General features: G+C 35.5%; 1 pseudogene; it reads left to right on the forward strand.

Moving 5' to 3' along the window:
• Nucleotides 1–6,129: 6,129 nt before the first annotated feature.
• Nucleotides 6,130–13,379, forward strand: LOC115502084 (annotated as a pseudogene).
• Nucleotides 13,380–15,771: the final 2,392 nt, after the last annotated feature.

Raw genomic sequence — 15,771 nt, forward strand, 5'->3', positions numbered from 1 at the left:
AAAGCTTCATTTAATTTTCCCCCCTTGCTTTATTTGTTGTGCTTCTCTCTCATTGTGGTACCCAGTATTCAGAACAAAATAAATTTGCTTGATCTTTTCAGTCTTAGACTATCAAAAGACAAATGCATCTGTGATTTTTTGGGATGTTCTCAGACACATCTCCACAAGAATTCTTCAACAAGGACTTCATTTTGCCTTCATTCTTGAGAGTTGCTATTTTTGGGGTATGGAATTCTGGGTTGAACTATTTTTTTTTCCCCAGGAATTTTAAGATGCAATTTCATTGTCTTTTGGCTTCCATGGCTCTGAAAAGAAAAAAACATTGTAATTCTAATCCCTATTCTTCTCTATATAATTTTTTTTCTTCTAACTTCAAAATGTTTTCAGCTTTATTGAGGTATAAATGACAAATAGAAATTGTATATACTTAATATGTACACTTGATGTTTGAGTATATGTAGACACTATAAAATGATCCCCCCAATAAAGCTACCTAGTATTTTTATCACCTCACGTAACTTTTTTTTATGGTGAGAGCACTTCAGATCTACCCTTTTAGCAAATTTCAAGTATACGATACAGTATTGTTAACTGGAGTCAGCATGCTGTATGTCAGATTTCCAGACCTATTCATCTTTCATAATTGAAACTTTCTCCCATCAAATAAACATCTCCCCATTTTCTTCATCACCCAGAGTCCTGCCAGCCCCATTCCTCTTGGTGCTTCCAGAAGTTCAACGATTTTAAATTCCACATATTTGTCTGGCTTATTTCACTTAGTGTAATACCCTCCAAGTTCAAGTAGGAGTCCAATCGCAGACAGGTAAGGACGTTTGATATTGTCCAACAGCTTTTGGATGTTCTGGGGTTGACTGTTGCTACTGTTAGTTCTTTTCTCATTTTGTGTCCTTTCCTAGGATGTCTTATATCTACTGACAAGCCTGCCAAAACCTTTTGTGTCTTTCTACCTGTTATTGTTGTTAGTGTTTCCATTGACTCTTTCCTCTGCTTTCCATCTTGCTCCTGTTATTGGTAAAGGATGTCCATCCTGTGCACTCGATGCCTTTACATGGTAAGCATTGTTATTTTAACACCCTTATCTGATTGTGTCAACATCTGGTTCTTCGGTTGAGTATATGTTTATTGTTCTGTCTCTTGACGTTGCGATTTTGTGTTTGCCTCAAATTTTTTTTTTATCAAATCACGGTCATCATGCGAACACAGGAACACTGAGTTATATAGCATTTACCTCTGAAAATGGACGTACCTGTTCCTGTGCTCGATTTTTAGTTTTAGCTGGAGTTAGTTGAATCAACCTGTTCCAGAGTTGGGCTGGTTTTGATATGTGTTGTTAATCTGGGTAACTTCTACGCATCCGCTTCCATTTGTTTCTTGCATTACCTGTGGTTAGGATGTTGGCTTGGTTGCTGTAGGGGTTTTCTTCAATGCTGCTGTTCCATGTTTAAGTTTCAAACTTCCTGGTGACTGGTGCCTAAGAGGGAAGCTCTATGTATGTGTCCCTCTCCCAATGGCAGTCCGTGGCTGCTTATGACTCAGTGTTTGCTGCCGTGCCAGTGGAGTCAGGCGCCAGGGGAGTCTAGGTTGGGGTCTCAGAGATGTGTCTTTCGTGGTGATACTACTCTTACTCCTATGGAGGCCAAACTCTACCTTTTTTTGGCAACTATTTTGTGGAAGAGGATTTCTTGTCTTTTCTTCGGAAGCAGGGAATCTCTAAATTTTCCCACCATTGGCCTGTTGTAAAGATTTTTTTCCTTTTTGTTTTGTCTTTAGTTCCTCTCCGCTAGCCACACAGGATCCTCACAGGTGCTCACCAAGGTTGCCGCCCTTCTCCAGTAGCTTAAGATGCTTGTTCTGCAGAACAAAAAAATTGTCCTTGTGGACCATTTTTTCTTCCTTCAATGGTAGCACCTTTTATCCTTCAGTTCTGTACCACTCATGGAGGCTTTATTCAGTATGTGCCTCACCCCTAATCATCTTCGTAGCCGGTAGAGGTCTCTGAAGAAAGCCTGTAAATGCATCCTAACTCTCTTTGTGTCTGAAGCTCAGAGGGGCCATATACACTCCCCCTAGCGCACGCTCAATGTTTAGCACATTTTTAAGTATTGTAGCTCAATTATTTTTATCCACTCATGTGGTGCTCGCTGTCCATTTTGCCCATGTTATGCCAAGGTGATCCAGGGTTTGTATTCCATTTCTCTTTGGAGGAGCTGGTTTTTCCAAACAGTTCAGGCTACTTGCTTGCCCTGCAAACTCTTCTCTTCAATAACCTGAAGAAAATTTATGAAAATGTATGCTCTTGTAGTTTATCCAGCTTTTCCTTCTTGTGAGGACAGCAGCGGCCGGTGTTATCAGCTTTCCACCCCGTTCATGGGAGGGGTACCCAGAAAGACGATTTTGAAACTTATTCCACATGGTTTCTTAGAGGACCCCAGTAACGTTAAGCCCCTACTGCCCACAGCATTATACCCACTCCTCAATGACCCTTTATTGATTTTTCATACTTTCCTGTCACCTTCTCCTGCTTTCTCTACTCTGCACATCTTTCTGGGATTTACTCCTAAATAAAACAACCATCACGAAAGTCTTTTTAATACTATATTCCAGAGGGATGCAAAATAAGACACATCTGTTTCACCTCATGTCAAAACTTAGTTGTCCTCACGGAGCTGAGGTCGTGCCTAGAACTGGAAAATAAATGTACTTCTAGATCTAATGTATGTTTGTTTTTTTGCATTTAATTTTTTCTATTTCTCTCCCCCTCTCTAAAGGAAGGAAAATCATCATTTTTATGAGGCATAATGTATAGCCTCTGTGTATAATTTCTACTGCTTAAGAAACCTACCCTTTCTTCCCTGCAACAACTTGCCATATTCTGGATAATTCTAATACATTTTTTAAAACAAGGTTGGTGGAAAGGACTTCACTTAGTATCAGCAGTAAGGTAGTAAGCTATCTAACATTGTTCTAAAATGATTTGTTTTGGGGGCACCTGGTGGCTCCATTGTGTCTCACTTTTGATTTTGACTCAAGTTACTATATCACAGTTTGCCGGGACTGAGCCCCACATCAGGCTCTGTGCTGACAGCATGGAACCTTCTTGTGATTCTCTTTCTTTCTCTCTCTCTCTCTCTCTCTCTCTCTCTCTCTCTCCCTCTGCCCCCCCCCACACACACTTTCCCTGTCTCTCAAAATAACTTAAAAAAAATAAATATAAAATCACTTATTGCATATATTGCCCTGCCCTCTATATTTCTGAAACTGTGTACTATTTCTTATAAATTCTGTCATGAATTATATGTTTTTGTTTAAAATTATCCATGTACAAAGACATTTAGAAAAGATGTTTCTAAGTTAAACAAGAATTTCATTTAACTATACTGCACAAACCTTAAAAACATCTCATTCCAGGGGCGCCTGGGTGGCTCAGTCGGTTGAGCGTTGGACTTCGCTCAGGTCATGATTTCCGGTCTACGAGTTCAAGCCGTGCGTCAGGCTCTGTGCTGACAGCTCAGAGCATGGAGCCTGCTTCAGATTCTGTGTCTCCCTCTCTCTGCCGCCCCCCCCCCCCCCCCCCCGGTTCATTCTCTGTCTTTCTCACTCTCAAAAATGAATAAATGTTAAAAAAATTTTTTAATCTCATTCCAAAAAATTCACTTATAAATAGCTAGATCAGAAAAAGGTTATGCACATGGAAAATACCATATTTTCTATGAATTTCTTGGATTATGAGATTAACTGCATAAATATGAGTTTTGGTGTTGCATTTTTAGACAAGAGGCTCAGAGCTCAACTCTTTATCTGAAGTTCTCTGGCCTTGAAAATATAGTCCTATTGTTTTCTGAGAAAATAACTTCTCAAAATGCTGTAAACGCATTTTGGCTTGAGGCAGATCTGGAAAGGTCCAGGAATGGATTGTCTGAGCTTTATAATTCTATTCTTGAAGTTAGGTAAAATAAAGAATGGGAACCAAAAATAACTTTTTAGAGTTAAAAAAAATTATTTGGGTAAAGTAGAACTTTAAAAGTTAATGTAGAACTTTTATTTAAAACTAAGATTCATTTAAAGTGAATGTTTTAAGATTCAGAAAATATCCCACTTATTTCTAATTTAAAATAGTGTATGACTACAATAATTCATTAAAATATGACCAAATTATGGCTATACCTTTCATCTACATTCTGCCTAAAATCATGATATGATTGTAATGTACTCATTTATAAGATGATTAAGAACAGTACTGATTTTATTTTGCTTGGTTTAGTTTACAAAGTAAATCAACAACTTTTAAGAGAAGATTATTTTATTGCTCACATAATCGAGCATTTCCATGATAATGAAGTATGTTTAAAGTCACAGGGGAAATTGGCAGTTGATCATTCAGGGAGGAAGGGATAGATCTCTCTTCCTTTATCATTCAACTTTCTGTGATTTAAAAACAAATTTCCTGATTTTTAGAGAAAATTAACTTTTTTGGCACCACAAACATTATTTGCATCAATTTTTCAGAGATAAAAATGTTTCTTTGTCATGTGAATAAGTTATATGTTAGAGCTCTTTTAAAAAGCTCCAAAGAAAAAGCTTTTAAAAAGTTGGAAAATTTTTAAATGTTTTCAAGGAACTAGAAGATAATTAATGAATATATTTTATATTTTTAGAATATAGCTTTATTATTAATTTCCCTCCCAGTGTGCATCGTATTTCACATGAGTTAAATATATGATCCAACCATATGTTAATCTTTCCCTTGAAACTAATGATGAAATCTAAATAGACACTGAGCATTCTGCTACCAAGAAATGAAAGTTAATATCACAATAGAAGAGCAAAAATACATGGCAAAAACGTGGACGTTTTTCACCCTCTATGTCAAGCTATTCGTCACCTGAAGACAGATTTTGTAATGTGATTTCTTGTCTCATCAAAATAGAATGTAAAATTTATTTAATATTATGAATATTAGTTTCTAATCTTAGACCGGTGGAGATTTAATTTTTGCCCTTGCATTATTATACTAATTTTAACTAGTCTAATAATGAATTTTTCAAAGAAGACAAAAAAGGATAACACTAATAATGGTGACAGTAGTGCATAAAGAGGTAGAGGGAAACATAGAGAAACAAATTTAAATGGCTATGAAAATTACTATGTTGCTTGCCTACATACATTAAAAAGTGGATTACTCAAAAATAGTTTACCTTCATCTCACAAAATCTCTCTGCATTACATTCTGAAAATCATGTTCTACAAATAAGCTAGTACATGTTCCCATAGAATCCTTATGAAGTAGGATAAGTAATATAAAACAAAACAAAAAACCACCTTGAGTATTACATAAAAAGGGATTGGTTTATAATTAGCTAAAAATAAAAAATGCTATATCCAATTTCGTAACTTCTGTCAATACGGAAAGAGAAGTTTCTTTATCACATTTGTGTTTCACAGCAAAGGGATGATTAATAGGAAAGAGAAGACTGGCTGAGCCCAAGAGCCTAGCACTGAAAAGTTTTGCACACATAAATACATGAACACACACACACACACACACACACACACACACACACACACCAGAGACCCACACATGAAACACTGTCTTGGGATTTAGGTATTAAACCGGTTTGCTAACTACATAAAGATCATCTATGTCATAATACCTAAAAGATGTTCTTTAAAGTTACGCATTAAAAATTAGCTCTCTTTAATATTTTTCACCTAGTAACAGGTATGTGTCTCTTCATCGCGCTTGTCACACCTATAATTTTAAGTTAGTTTTTTGTGCCTATTTGCCTAACATCTCTTTCTCCATACAATCATTGATGATATGGATCATAGTCATGTTTGTCCATCATAAACTCAGTGCGTGACACAGTGCCTACAACGTGACAGACACTTAATACCTCTATCTATTGAACAAACGTGAGTGTTTAAAGCAATGAAAGGATGCGTTCTTGAAAGCATCACAGTTTTCCAAACAGTGATAGAAATAATTTTCCCTTGGTATAAGATCAGTACTGAGCTCTAGGTGAAAATTCGAGATGTACCATGGTTACTGCTCTCAGAATACCTCACAACTCAAAGCAATGAAGTGAATAGAGCCTTTGGATTAGGTCTATGTCTCAAGAAAAATTAAGTTACCGTTTGACTTACACGGTACGGTGTAAGACCAAATGTTGCTACCACACCAAAATGAGTCTTTGTAGGTAATGGGTGTCATACTCCTTTAAGGAAATCTGAGGACACTCACCATGGACTAGGCGCAGGCTTTGAAGTCTGGTCCTGCCCAGTGTCCCCAGGGAAGCTGTGGAAGCCCTCGCTGCCTCAAGTACCTCAATGAAAAGTGAGTGACCTAACGTATCTGAGGAATAAGTACTACTTGTAAACCTCTTAACTGAAGGCCTGGCACATATCAGAAGTTTTGGTATAGGTTAGTTTTAATAGTTTTGACGACAATTTAAAGTTACGTTTTATGCCTTGCATTTATATATGAACGGTGCTTCAGGAGGCAAATTTTCTTTCGATAAGAAAGGACTAGAAGATAGTCAAGTTAACCAACAGCTCAATAATTCAATCATATATATATATATATATGATATATATATATCATATACATACAATATATATTATATATTACAATATATATAGTAATATATTATATATATAATATTATTCAGTGACCAAAACACAAATATATAAATATATATTTATAATATATTATATAGAAATATATATAAATATATATATAATATATTATATGTAAATATATTTATATATAATATATATATGTGTTTTGCTCACTAAATATATATAATATGTAAAATAATATTTGTCAATAATTCAATCATATTTATACACAATATAGGATATATATTAAAATATATATTATATATGGTATACTATATAATATAGTATAGTATAATTATAATTATATAATATATAATTATATATATATAATTTAATTATCTATGTATAATTCAGTGACCAAAACACAAATATATATATTATATATATAATATAATAATATATAAATAATATATAATATAAATAATATATAATATAAATAATATATACATATTAATATAATATAATATAATATAATATAATATATAATAATATTCAGTGACCAAAACACAAAAATTCTCTAAGAATAAAGTTTGACTTCTAGTAGATGAGGCAGACAGTGACCAATAAACATAATAGTTACATTGTATGTTAGGGGATGTCAAGTACTATATAAAAAACAAAAGACATTAAAATGGAGTAGGACTGAGGGTTCAATATTGGCGGAGGTTAGGCTACAATTTAAAAAAAGATAGTGAATACATCTTCAAGGTTCATTGGCACAGACTCAAAGGTAGTGAGTGTGTTAGGCATGTGGAGAATATGCCAAGTACAGGGAAAAGCCAGCGCAAAGGCCCTGTGACAAGAGTAACCATGACGTAATCACGGAACATCAAGGAAGCCTATGTGGCTGGAGTTGGGTGAGTGGGGGCAATCATACAGGAACTTCTCTATTTTTTTTAATCTTCTGATATCTTTCCCTTAGTTGCTAAGATGTTGAATGAAATATATTTTAGTGTAAATTAATCAGTTATATATTTTTAAAATTATTATTTAATAGTTACTTTTGTTTGTCTCATAGAGCTTATAAAACACCCACATCTTACAAGAACCTGTGTCTGATATTTTTTCCATAAGTGACCAGGGGTTGATATAATTTTCTTTCACATCATCAGGTCTCTTAACTGATACTATCTTCAATCAAACTTACATTCTTCTCTCCCAAACCTATTTTGTTTCAGCATTTCTTATTTGGTGATGGTCACATAAGAATCGAACAGCATAGTTGTCCTTTGCTTTTCTGACTCCCTGATTCCTCTTATCTATTGAATCATCAAGACTTGCTCATCTTTTCCTTTCAACAGTCTTTCCATTCTCAGTTCTACTTCTTCAGCTCAGGGGCGATGGGAAGGCTTCTAACCTACTTTTTACACCACTGTCAAATTAAGCGTGGTGAGTGTGCAATTCTCCATTAAACTGTTCTAGCAGGACAAATCGATAACTGGTGGATGGGGTTACAGCAGCTCTTGAATCTCTCCATCCCTCGGCCCCTCCTTGTCTGTCCCATATTAATTGGGTAGTAATTTAGCCCTGGCTCCAAGTGGGACTAAGTATATGTTAACAGGCACCAGCGTGGTATTTTTAGTGGCTTTCCAATACCGTTAAGCCAAAATGCTCCTTCTAGTGCTGACTGAAGCAGCAGAAAAAGTAATGAGAAACCTGATTTATGACCTTATTTAAAAGACAAGTTTGTAAAGATGAGGGTACTCTTAGGGTGGGGAATTCGCATGATAGATGAAGTTAGGGAGTAAAGGTTGCTGCAATACCCCCAAAAGGTGACAACACCGTCTTCCAGGGAAACCGAAGAAAGCAAGCCACCCAGGTGCTTCGGAATAAAAGACAAATTCTTTTTCCAACAAAGATTGGATTATATTTGTTTCCAGTGATTTTATGAATTTATATATTATACATTATATATATATACATATACATTACATATATACATAAATAATAATGCATAATGTATATATTACACATTATATATTATCCATTTTATATATATATATACATATATATATCATCCCATAGCTTGAAATGTCAGAGATATAAAAATATCAAATTTATGAATAGTCTAAAATGCAAAAGGTATAGTTGTGTCATTGTCATATTCCACTGAAATTTCACTGAACTTGGATTCAATGTCTAAAGAAAACCTAAAATGAAGTAAGAAATGCAACTTAGACACAGACTTTCTATTTATATAAAAAAGAAATCAGGTTTCAACAAGCGGATGATTTTTCTTAACGTGACATTTTTTGGCCCCAAATATTCACCCATTCAGTGTCCTAGAATTTAGCACATGATTTATAGCCCTCAAATAATCTGTGCTATATAGCTATAGTTACAAAATTGAATGACTGGATGAACTGAGACACACAGCCTAGATTTGAGACTCAGGTCAATGCAATTTTAGGCAAGTAAGTTATTTTATCTTCATAGGTTTCACGGATTTTACAACTAAGATGATTATGTTGACTTGTTGATCTCTAGGACCCAGCTCAGTAGAAAGAGTGGCCTTGAGAACAAAGAAAGAAGATCTATATCTGTATCTACCTTTATCTGTATCCATCCCTGTCTTTCAATTGAAAAGCCACATAATTCAATTGGAAAGTAAAATGCAGCTCACTTATTTCCATTATTTCTATTAAATCATGGATTTCCATTATTTCTATTAAATCATGGCTATGTGGTCAGGGCGATTCTCCCAAGGGCACTCTTGCACACAATGTTCACTTTATGTGAAACCAAAACAATAATTTAAGGAGCTCCAGAAGGTACGTGAGTCCATTACAAAACTCCACTTGGCTGCATTCCTTAAAATTAAAAATGAGAAAAAGTTAATGCTTCCCACAGAACTTTAATTTCTGAAAATGCCAAATGCACACATACATCTGTTCCTTTTCCCATCCTATCAACATGGTCATAATTGAGTTACTGCCTCAAATTCAATATGGCATGTATATACATGAAAAGTGATCTAAGTGCCTTCAACAGAAGGATAGAATATACATCTTATAACTCTTTGTCAATTATTAAGTTAAATACATTAAAAATAGACATGTATAGATAGGACATTTTCTTAACTGGGGTAAAAACTGTGTAAACACAAATATTGCATTGTATCCCTGACTGTATTATAAAGTTAAAATATAGACTTTATAGTGATTATTTTAATATATATTAAATGATTTTCGGAAGCACTCGGTCAGAGCCTCTTTCTCTCTCTCAGCTCTTTAAGGGGAAGATTCAAACAAAGCCATGAAGAAAATATAAAATAATTGCGTAGCAAACACATCCCACAGTACACTTCTGTGGCAAGCAGAATTCTAAGATGACCCAATGATCCCCACCCTCTGTTATTACATCCATAACTAGGATACACTACATGATAAAAGATATTTTGCAGATGTAATTACAGTTACTAATCAATTGACCATATTATCAGTAGATAATATTATCAGTAGCCTAATGAGGTGAGTCCTTTAAAAACAGTGTTTCCAGGGTGCCTGGGTGGTTCAGTCGATTGAGTATCTGACTTCAGCTCAGGTCATGATCTCACAGTTTGTGGGTTTGAGCCCTGCATCGGGCTCCGTGCTGACAGCTCAGAGCCTGGAGCCTGCTTCGGATTCTGTCTCTACCCCACCCCCTCTCAAAAACAAAAATAAACAAAGATTAAAAAAAATAAAAATAAAAACAGTGTTTTGTTGCACTATATGCTAAGTAACTTGGGTGTAAATTTTAAAAAGTAAATTAAAAAAATAAATAAATCAGTGTTTTCTCAGGATGATAATAAAAGAGGAAATCAGAGAGATCCAAATGCAAAAAGGATATTATGAGAAAGAGAGAGAGAGAGAGGCAGAGAGGGAGGGAGATTTCATTGCTGGTTTAAAGATGGAGAAGGTTTTTAGAAAGGACATGAGAGGATTCTAGAAGCTAAGAATGATCCCAGTTGACATCCAACAAGAACATCAAAACCTAGTCCTACAACAGCCTGAACTGAATTCTGCCAAATAAGGTGAAGGAGCCTGAAGGCAGATTCTTTCCCCAAGACTCCAATAAAAGGCTATTCCAGTGACACTTGGATCTCAAACTTGTGAGACACTAGGTAGAACCCCCAGGAACGCCCATCTCTCACCTACAGAAGTGTGCAATAAGTGGTTGTCTTAAGCTGCTACATTTGTGGTAACTTGTCCTGCAAAAATGGAAAACTACTAGCACTTCTAAGGCCTCAGATTCATCTCACATATAAAAATAAACTGTAAATGAATTCGAAACCTAAGGGAAAAACAAAGCTCCAATTTTTTTTAAATATAGGAAAATGTCTTATGACCTGAGATCAAAAAAAGGACATTTTAAAAAGAAAAAATAGGAAACACAAAAAGTAATAAAAATATTAAATTTGGATCCACTGAAAATCTCAGAAAAAAACTTGCAGATTCAAAGTAGAAGGACAAATTATACACTGTAAGAAGATAATTTTTAACATATATTACTTAAAATGATCATTTAATTATAATACAATAAATTTTAAAAATGACAACTCATGAGAAGTCAATCCAACAGAAAAAATTAGAAAATCGTGTAAAAAGAGAAATTATATAAAAACTGAAATGGTTTATACATATATGAAAAATACTCAATCTCAACAGTAAGTAGAGAATTGCAATTTTCCTAGAAAGCCATATACTATTTCATGCCTATCATATTGACCAATGTAAAACAGTCTGTATAGCAATAAAAGGGAAATTTGTATGAGGCTTTGGACACTAAATTGCTGTACTTTGGAATCTAATTTGGGATTACCTACTAATGTTGAAGGCTCCAATTTCCATTAGTCAACTATCTTATTCCTAGGTTACTCCTAAGAGAAGCTTGCACATATGTTCAGGTGGGGAATTACAACTTGCTTCTAGTGAAAAACTGTAGGCTACTTAAATTGTGGTCTTCCAGCAGAATGTGTAAAATAGAAATGATGTTAAGTTACAGGCACTAGATACTATTCATCTTAAGTTAAATAAATCCCAAGATCCTAAATTTCTAAATACATTATTTTCTAGCATTACATGGGAGTTTCCCATTTCTAAGTACAACTTTTATAACACTAAACCACACACATAAACACACACACACTTCACCAACTGTCAATTTCTCATTTATCTGGCAAATAAAAATACGTCCATCACACTAAATAAATTTTAAGGTATGTTCTGGGAGGGGTCTCCTCTAATCATGAGTCATGTCATGATTTATCAGGGCTTCCTTCTTTCCTTGGTTATTCCTAACAGATAAAGGATGGCACTGGATATGGGTTATATTGGTCTTTATTTGGGTTATCTAAGTTAGAAATATTATACACATGGTCCATAACAGTAATGGCAATTCTAGTTTAGCAACCTCCAATATTTAATAACTTAAATATTACTAACAAAATATTGTCTTCGAGACAGGGTCTTATTAAAGAAAAGTAAATTTGGAAAGAAAGTTTGAAAATTAAAGAGAATTTAAAAATATAATTAAATGCAGGGCGAAAAACACCAGGGACCCAGGAGGGACACGCCATTCCTGCTGTTGCATGCACTTTCAGGGAGTCTGTGCTCTTTCTTCATTTTGGGAACTCCTTCATCAGTTTCTACTCCAGGGGAGGTATTTTGCCCTTAGTCATCCCCCACCTTTTCATAGAGTATCACTAGAACCAAGGCTGAATACCCCTATGTGAAGTCCACCACACTCATGTTCAAGGACTGAGGCTAAGAGTAAGAAGAAAAAGAGTAAACAGAAGAAGAAAAGAGAGAGGATGAAGAAACAACTTCATCTTATAATCTGGTGGACAGTAACAACCTTTGGTGAAATATCAGGAACCATAGCAATTGAAATGGATAAAGGAACCTACATACACGCACTTGACAATGGACTTCTTACACTGGGAGCTCCACATAAAGAAGATGAGGAGGGCCCTAGTACCCCAGAGCACTTGACACCTGTTTAATTGCCTGATTCCAGAATTGTGCTGAAATCTGGCTATGGAAAATACCTTGGTATCAAAGCAGATGGACTTGTTGTGGGGTGTTTGGAGCAACTAGACCAAGAGAACAAGGGGAACTAGACTTTCAAGAGGAGAAAATGGCTTTGTTGGCCTCAAATAGCTGCTCAGATGCAATGAAGCAGGCAATATAGAAAAAAAAAAAAAGTAAAACAGCAGGAGAAAAAGAAATGATGAAGATTAGATCCTGGGCTGAAAGAGAAATTAAGAAAAAGGATGATATTGGGGCGCCTGGGTGGCGCAGTCGGTTAAGCGTCCAACTTCAGCCAGGTCACGATCTCGAGGTCCGTGAGTTCGAGCCCCGCGTCGGGCTCTGGGCTGATGGCTCAGAGCCTGGAGCCTGTTTCCGATTCTGTGTTTCCCTCTCTCTCTGCCCCTCCCCCGTTTATGCTCTGTCTCTCTCTGTCCCAAAAATAAATAAACGTTGAAAAAAAAATTTAAAAAAAAAAAAAGAAAAAGGATGATATTCCAGAAGAAGACAAAAGAAATGTTAAGCAGTGTGAAATCAACTATGTAAAGAAATTTCAGAGCTTCCAAGCGCAAAAACTTAAGTAAAGACGACAGTGAAATTCTCAAAAAGGCCTGGAGAGATGGGTTTTTGCATCAAACACTTCTGGACAGGAGAGCAAAATTGAAAGCTGATAGATATAGCAAATGACCAGAATTTGTGTCTCTGTCTTCTCCTATTTTTTTCTTCTGAATAGTCAGTGGAATGAAGTGTTTCTGCAAAATATATATAACATATAAAATTAAATGCAAACACTTATTTATATGCATCCTTATTTTATTAGTTGGGCCACCAATTTTTTTAAGTTACCCTAAATAAAAGTCAGAGTTAAAAACTTTACATGTTTTCTTTCTTTCTTCCCCACCATGGAGGGTTCTTCAGTAAGGGTAGTTAAGATCTATTTTATGAGAATTTCGACTCTTAGAGTAGATGTGTTTCTATTTCTCCTGACAACTACCACTAAAGCCCTTGGAGACACATATATTACTTCCCTGGGTTTACATAGATCTTTAAATATAAAGGAAACCCAAGAAGAATTTGAAAGGTGGAAAGAAGAAGGCAGAAAGGCTAGGAATCTTGAACCCTGATAAATGGTATGTGATGATTTGACTGGGCTCTCATTACAACATGTATAAATAAACCAGGCTGGTTTCTAGGAAAGCTGGCAACATAGAAAAATCAAGGAAAAATAGATAAAAGCAATTCCCCATGGTGTTACTTGAGTAGTATGGAAAGTCTGGATTCTACCCCCACGCAACAGTAATAAAGTAACCCTTCTCTCCCCCACTGGGGTAATATCAAGGAGGCTGAGTAAAGAGGCAGGACTTTCCCCACATTTCTGGAGTAATGAGCCCCATTCACACGACATCAGTGGAAGCAGTGCCCAAAACAGTAACAAAGGACCTCTTCCCTTCATAGATGTGGTATGAAGAGAAGCCTAGCGGGGGGTCTGAACTCTTACTCCTGGGTCGGCAAGTAATGATAGTCCTCTTCCCTCCACCCCAGGGTATCAGTGGAAGCTGAATAGGAAACCTGGACTTCCATTCCCATGTGAAAGTAACAGACATCTTCTTCCTTCTTAAAAGAAGTGATTTAAAAATTAGAATGTATCATAAAAGAAATAGAAAGCCTTAGTAAAAAAAAAGAACCTATAAAGAAGAACCAAATGGAAACTTAAGGACAGAAAATAAGGTAACAAAAATTTTAAAACCCGATGGATGTATTTCACACAACAAACTGGACAGAAGAAATATTAGACCGGAAGACAGAATAGAAAACACCTGAACCTAAACAACAGAGAGAACATACACTAAAACAAAAACAAAAAACAGAGACTGAGGGACATGGGGGACTATAACAAAAGATCTAGAATCCCAAAAGAAGATGAAGCTAAAAACTTTTAAACTACTTAAATTTGGCAAAAAACATAACCTATAGATCTAAGAATCTGAGCAAACTCCAATAAGGATAAACCATGGCAGATTCATTGTAATTAAACTTGTGAAAAATTAAAGACAGAAAACAAACGTTGAAAGCAGCCAGAGAAAAAACAACACCTTACCTACAGTAGAAAATCAACTCTAATGAAAATAGACTTCTTACGAGAATAAGTGAAGGACAGAAAGGAGAGGCACACTATTTCCCAATTATGAACAAAAGAACTACAATTTCAGAACCTTATATTCAGTGAAAATATCCTTTAGTAATGAAGGGAAAATCAAGACATAATCAGATGAAGGAAAACTAGAATTTGTGATATAGAGAGAGAGATAGAGATAGAGATTGGCTAAAGAAAGTTCTCTCAACAAAAAGGAAATCATTAAAGAACAACCTTCAGAACATCAAAAAGAAGAATATGAAGAATATGGTAAATAAACATATAGATAAATGCAATACTTTTTCTAAGTATTCTTGATATTCCCAAATTATACTTGATGTAAATATATTTTATTTTTTTAATGTTTATTTTTAAGACAGAGAGAGAGCATGAGCAGGGGAGGGGCAGAGAGAGGAGACACAGAATGGGAAGCAGGTTCCAGGCTCTGGCCTGGCAGCACAGAACCTGTCACGGGGCTCAAACTTGTCACCCACGAGATCATAACCTGAGCTGAAGTCGGACGCTCAACCGTCTGAGCCACGCCGGCGCCCCAATATATTTTCTATATGTATATACACATACGTACACATATGTAATGGAACATTCAGAACAACTAAACATGGACAAATGCAACAGACTTCCTAAGTCTTAATGTTCCTAAATTATATTTGAAAAATATACCATATACAATATATAAATTAAATAGGCATGCGTATGTGTGCGTGGAACACCTCAAGCACCTACTAAAAATACTACACAAAGAGATACACTCAAAAACAACAATAATAAATAAAGGAACTGTAAATTTGTTCAAGGAGCCCACAGAAAGGCACAAACAATAAAACAGAAACCAAAATACATAAGGAATAGAAAGCAAAAAAAAAAAAAAAAAATAGGCATGCCAGATGGTTCAGTTGGTTAAGTGTCTGACTTTGGCTCAGGTCATGATCTCGCAGTTCACGAGTTCAAGCCCCATGTCGGGCTCTGTAC

The sequence above is a fragment of the Lynx canadensis genome, chromosome A2, assembly GCF_007474595.2.
Source record: "Lynx canadensis isolate LIC74 chromosome A2, mLynCan4.pri.v2, whole genome shotgun sequence".
Lineage (NCBI taxonomy): Eukaryota > Metazoa > Chordata > Mammalia > Carnivora > Felidae > Lynx > Lynx canadensis.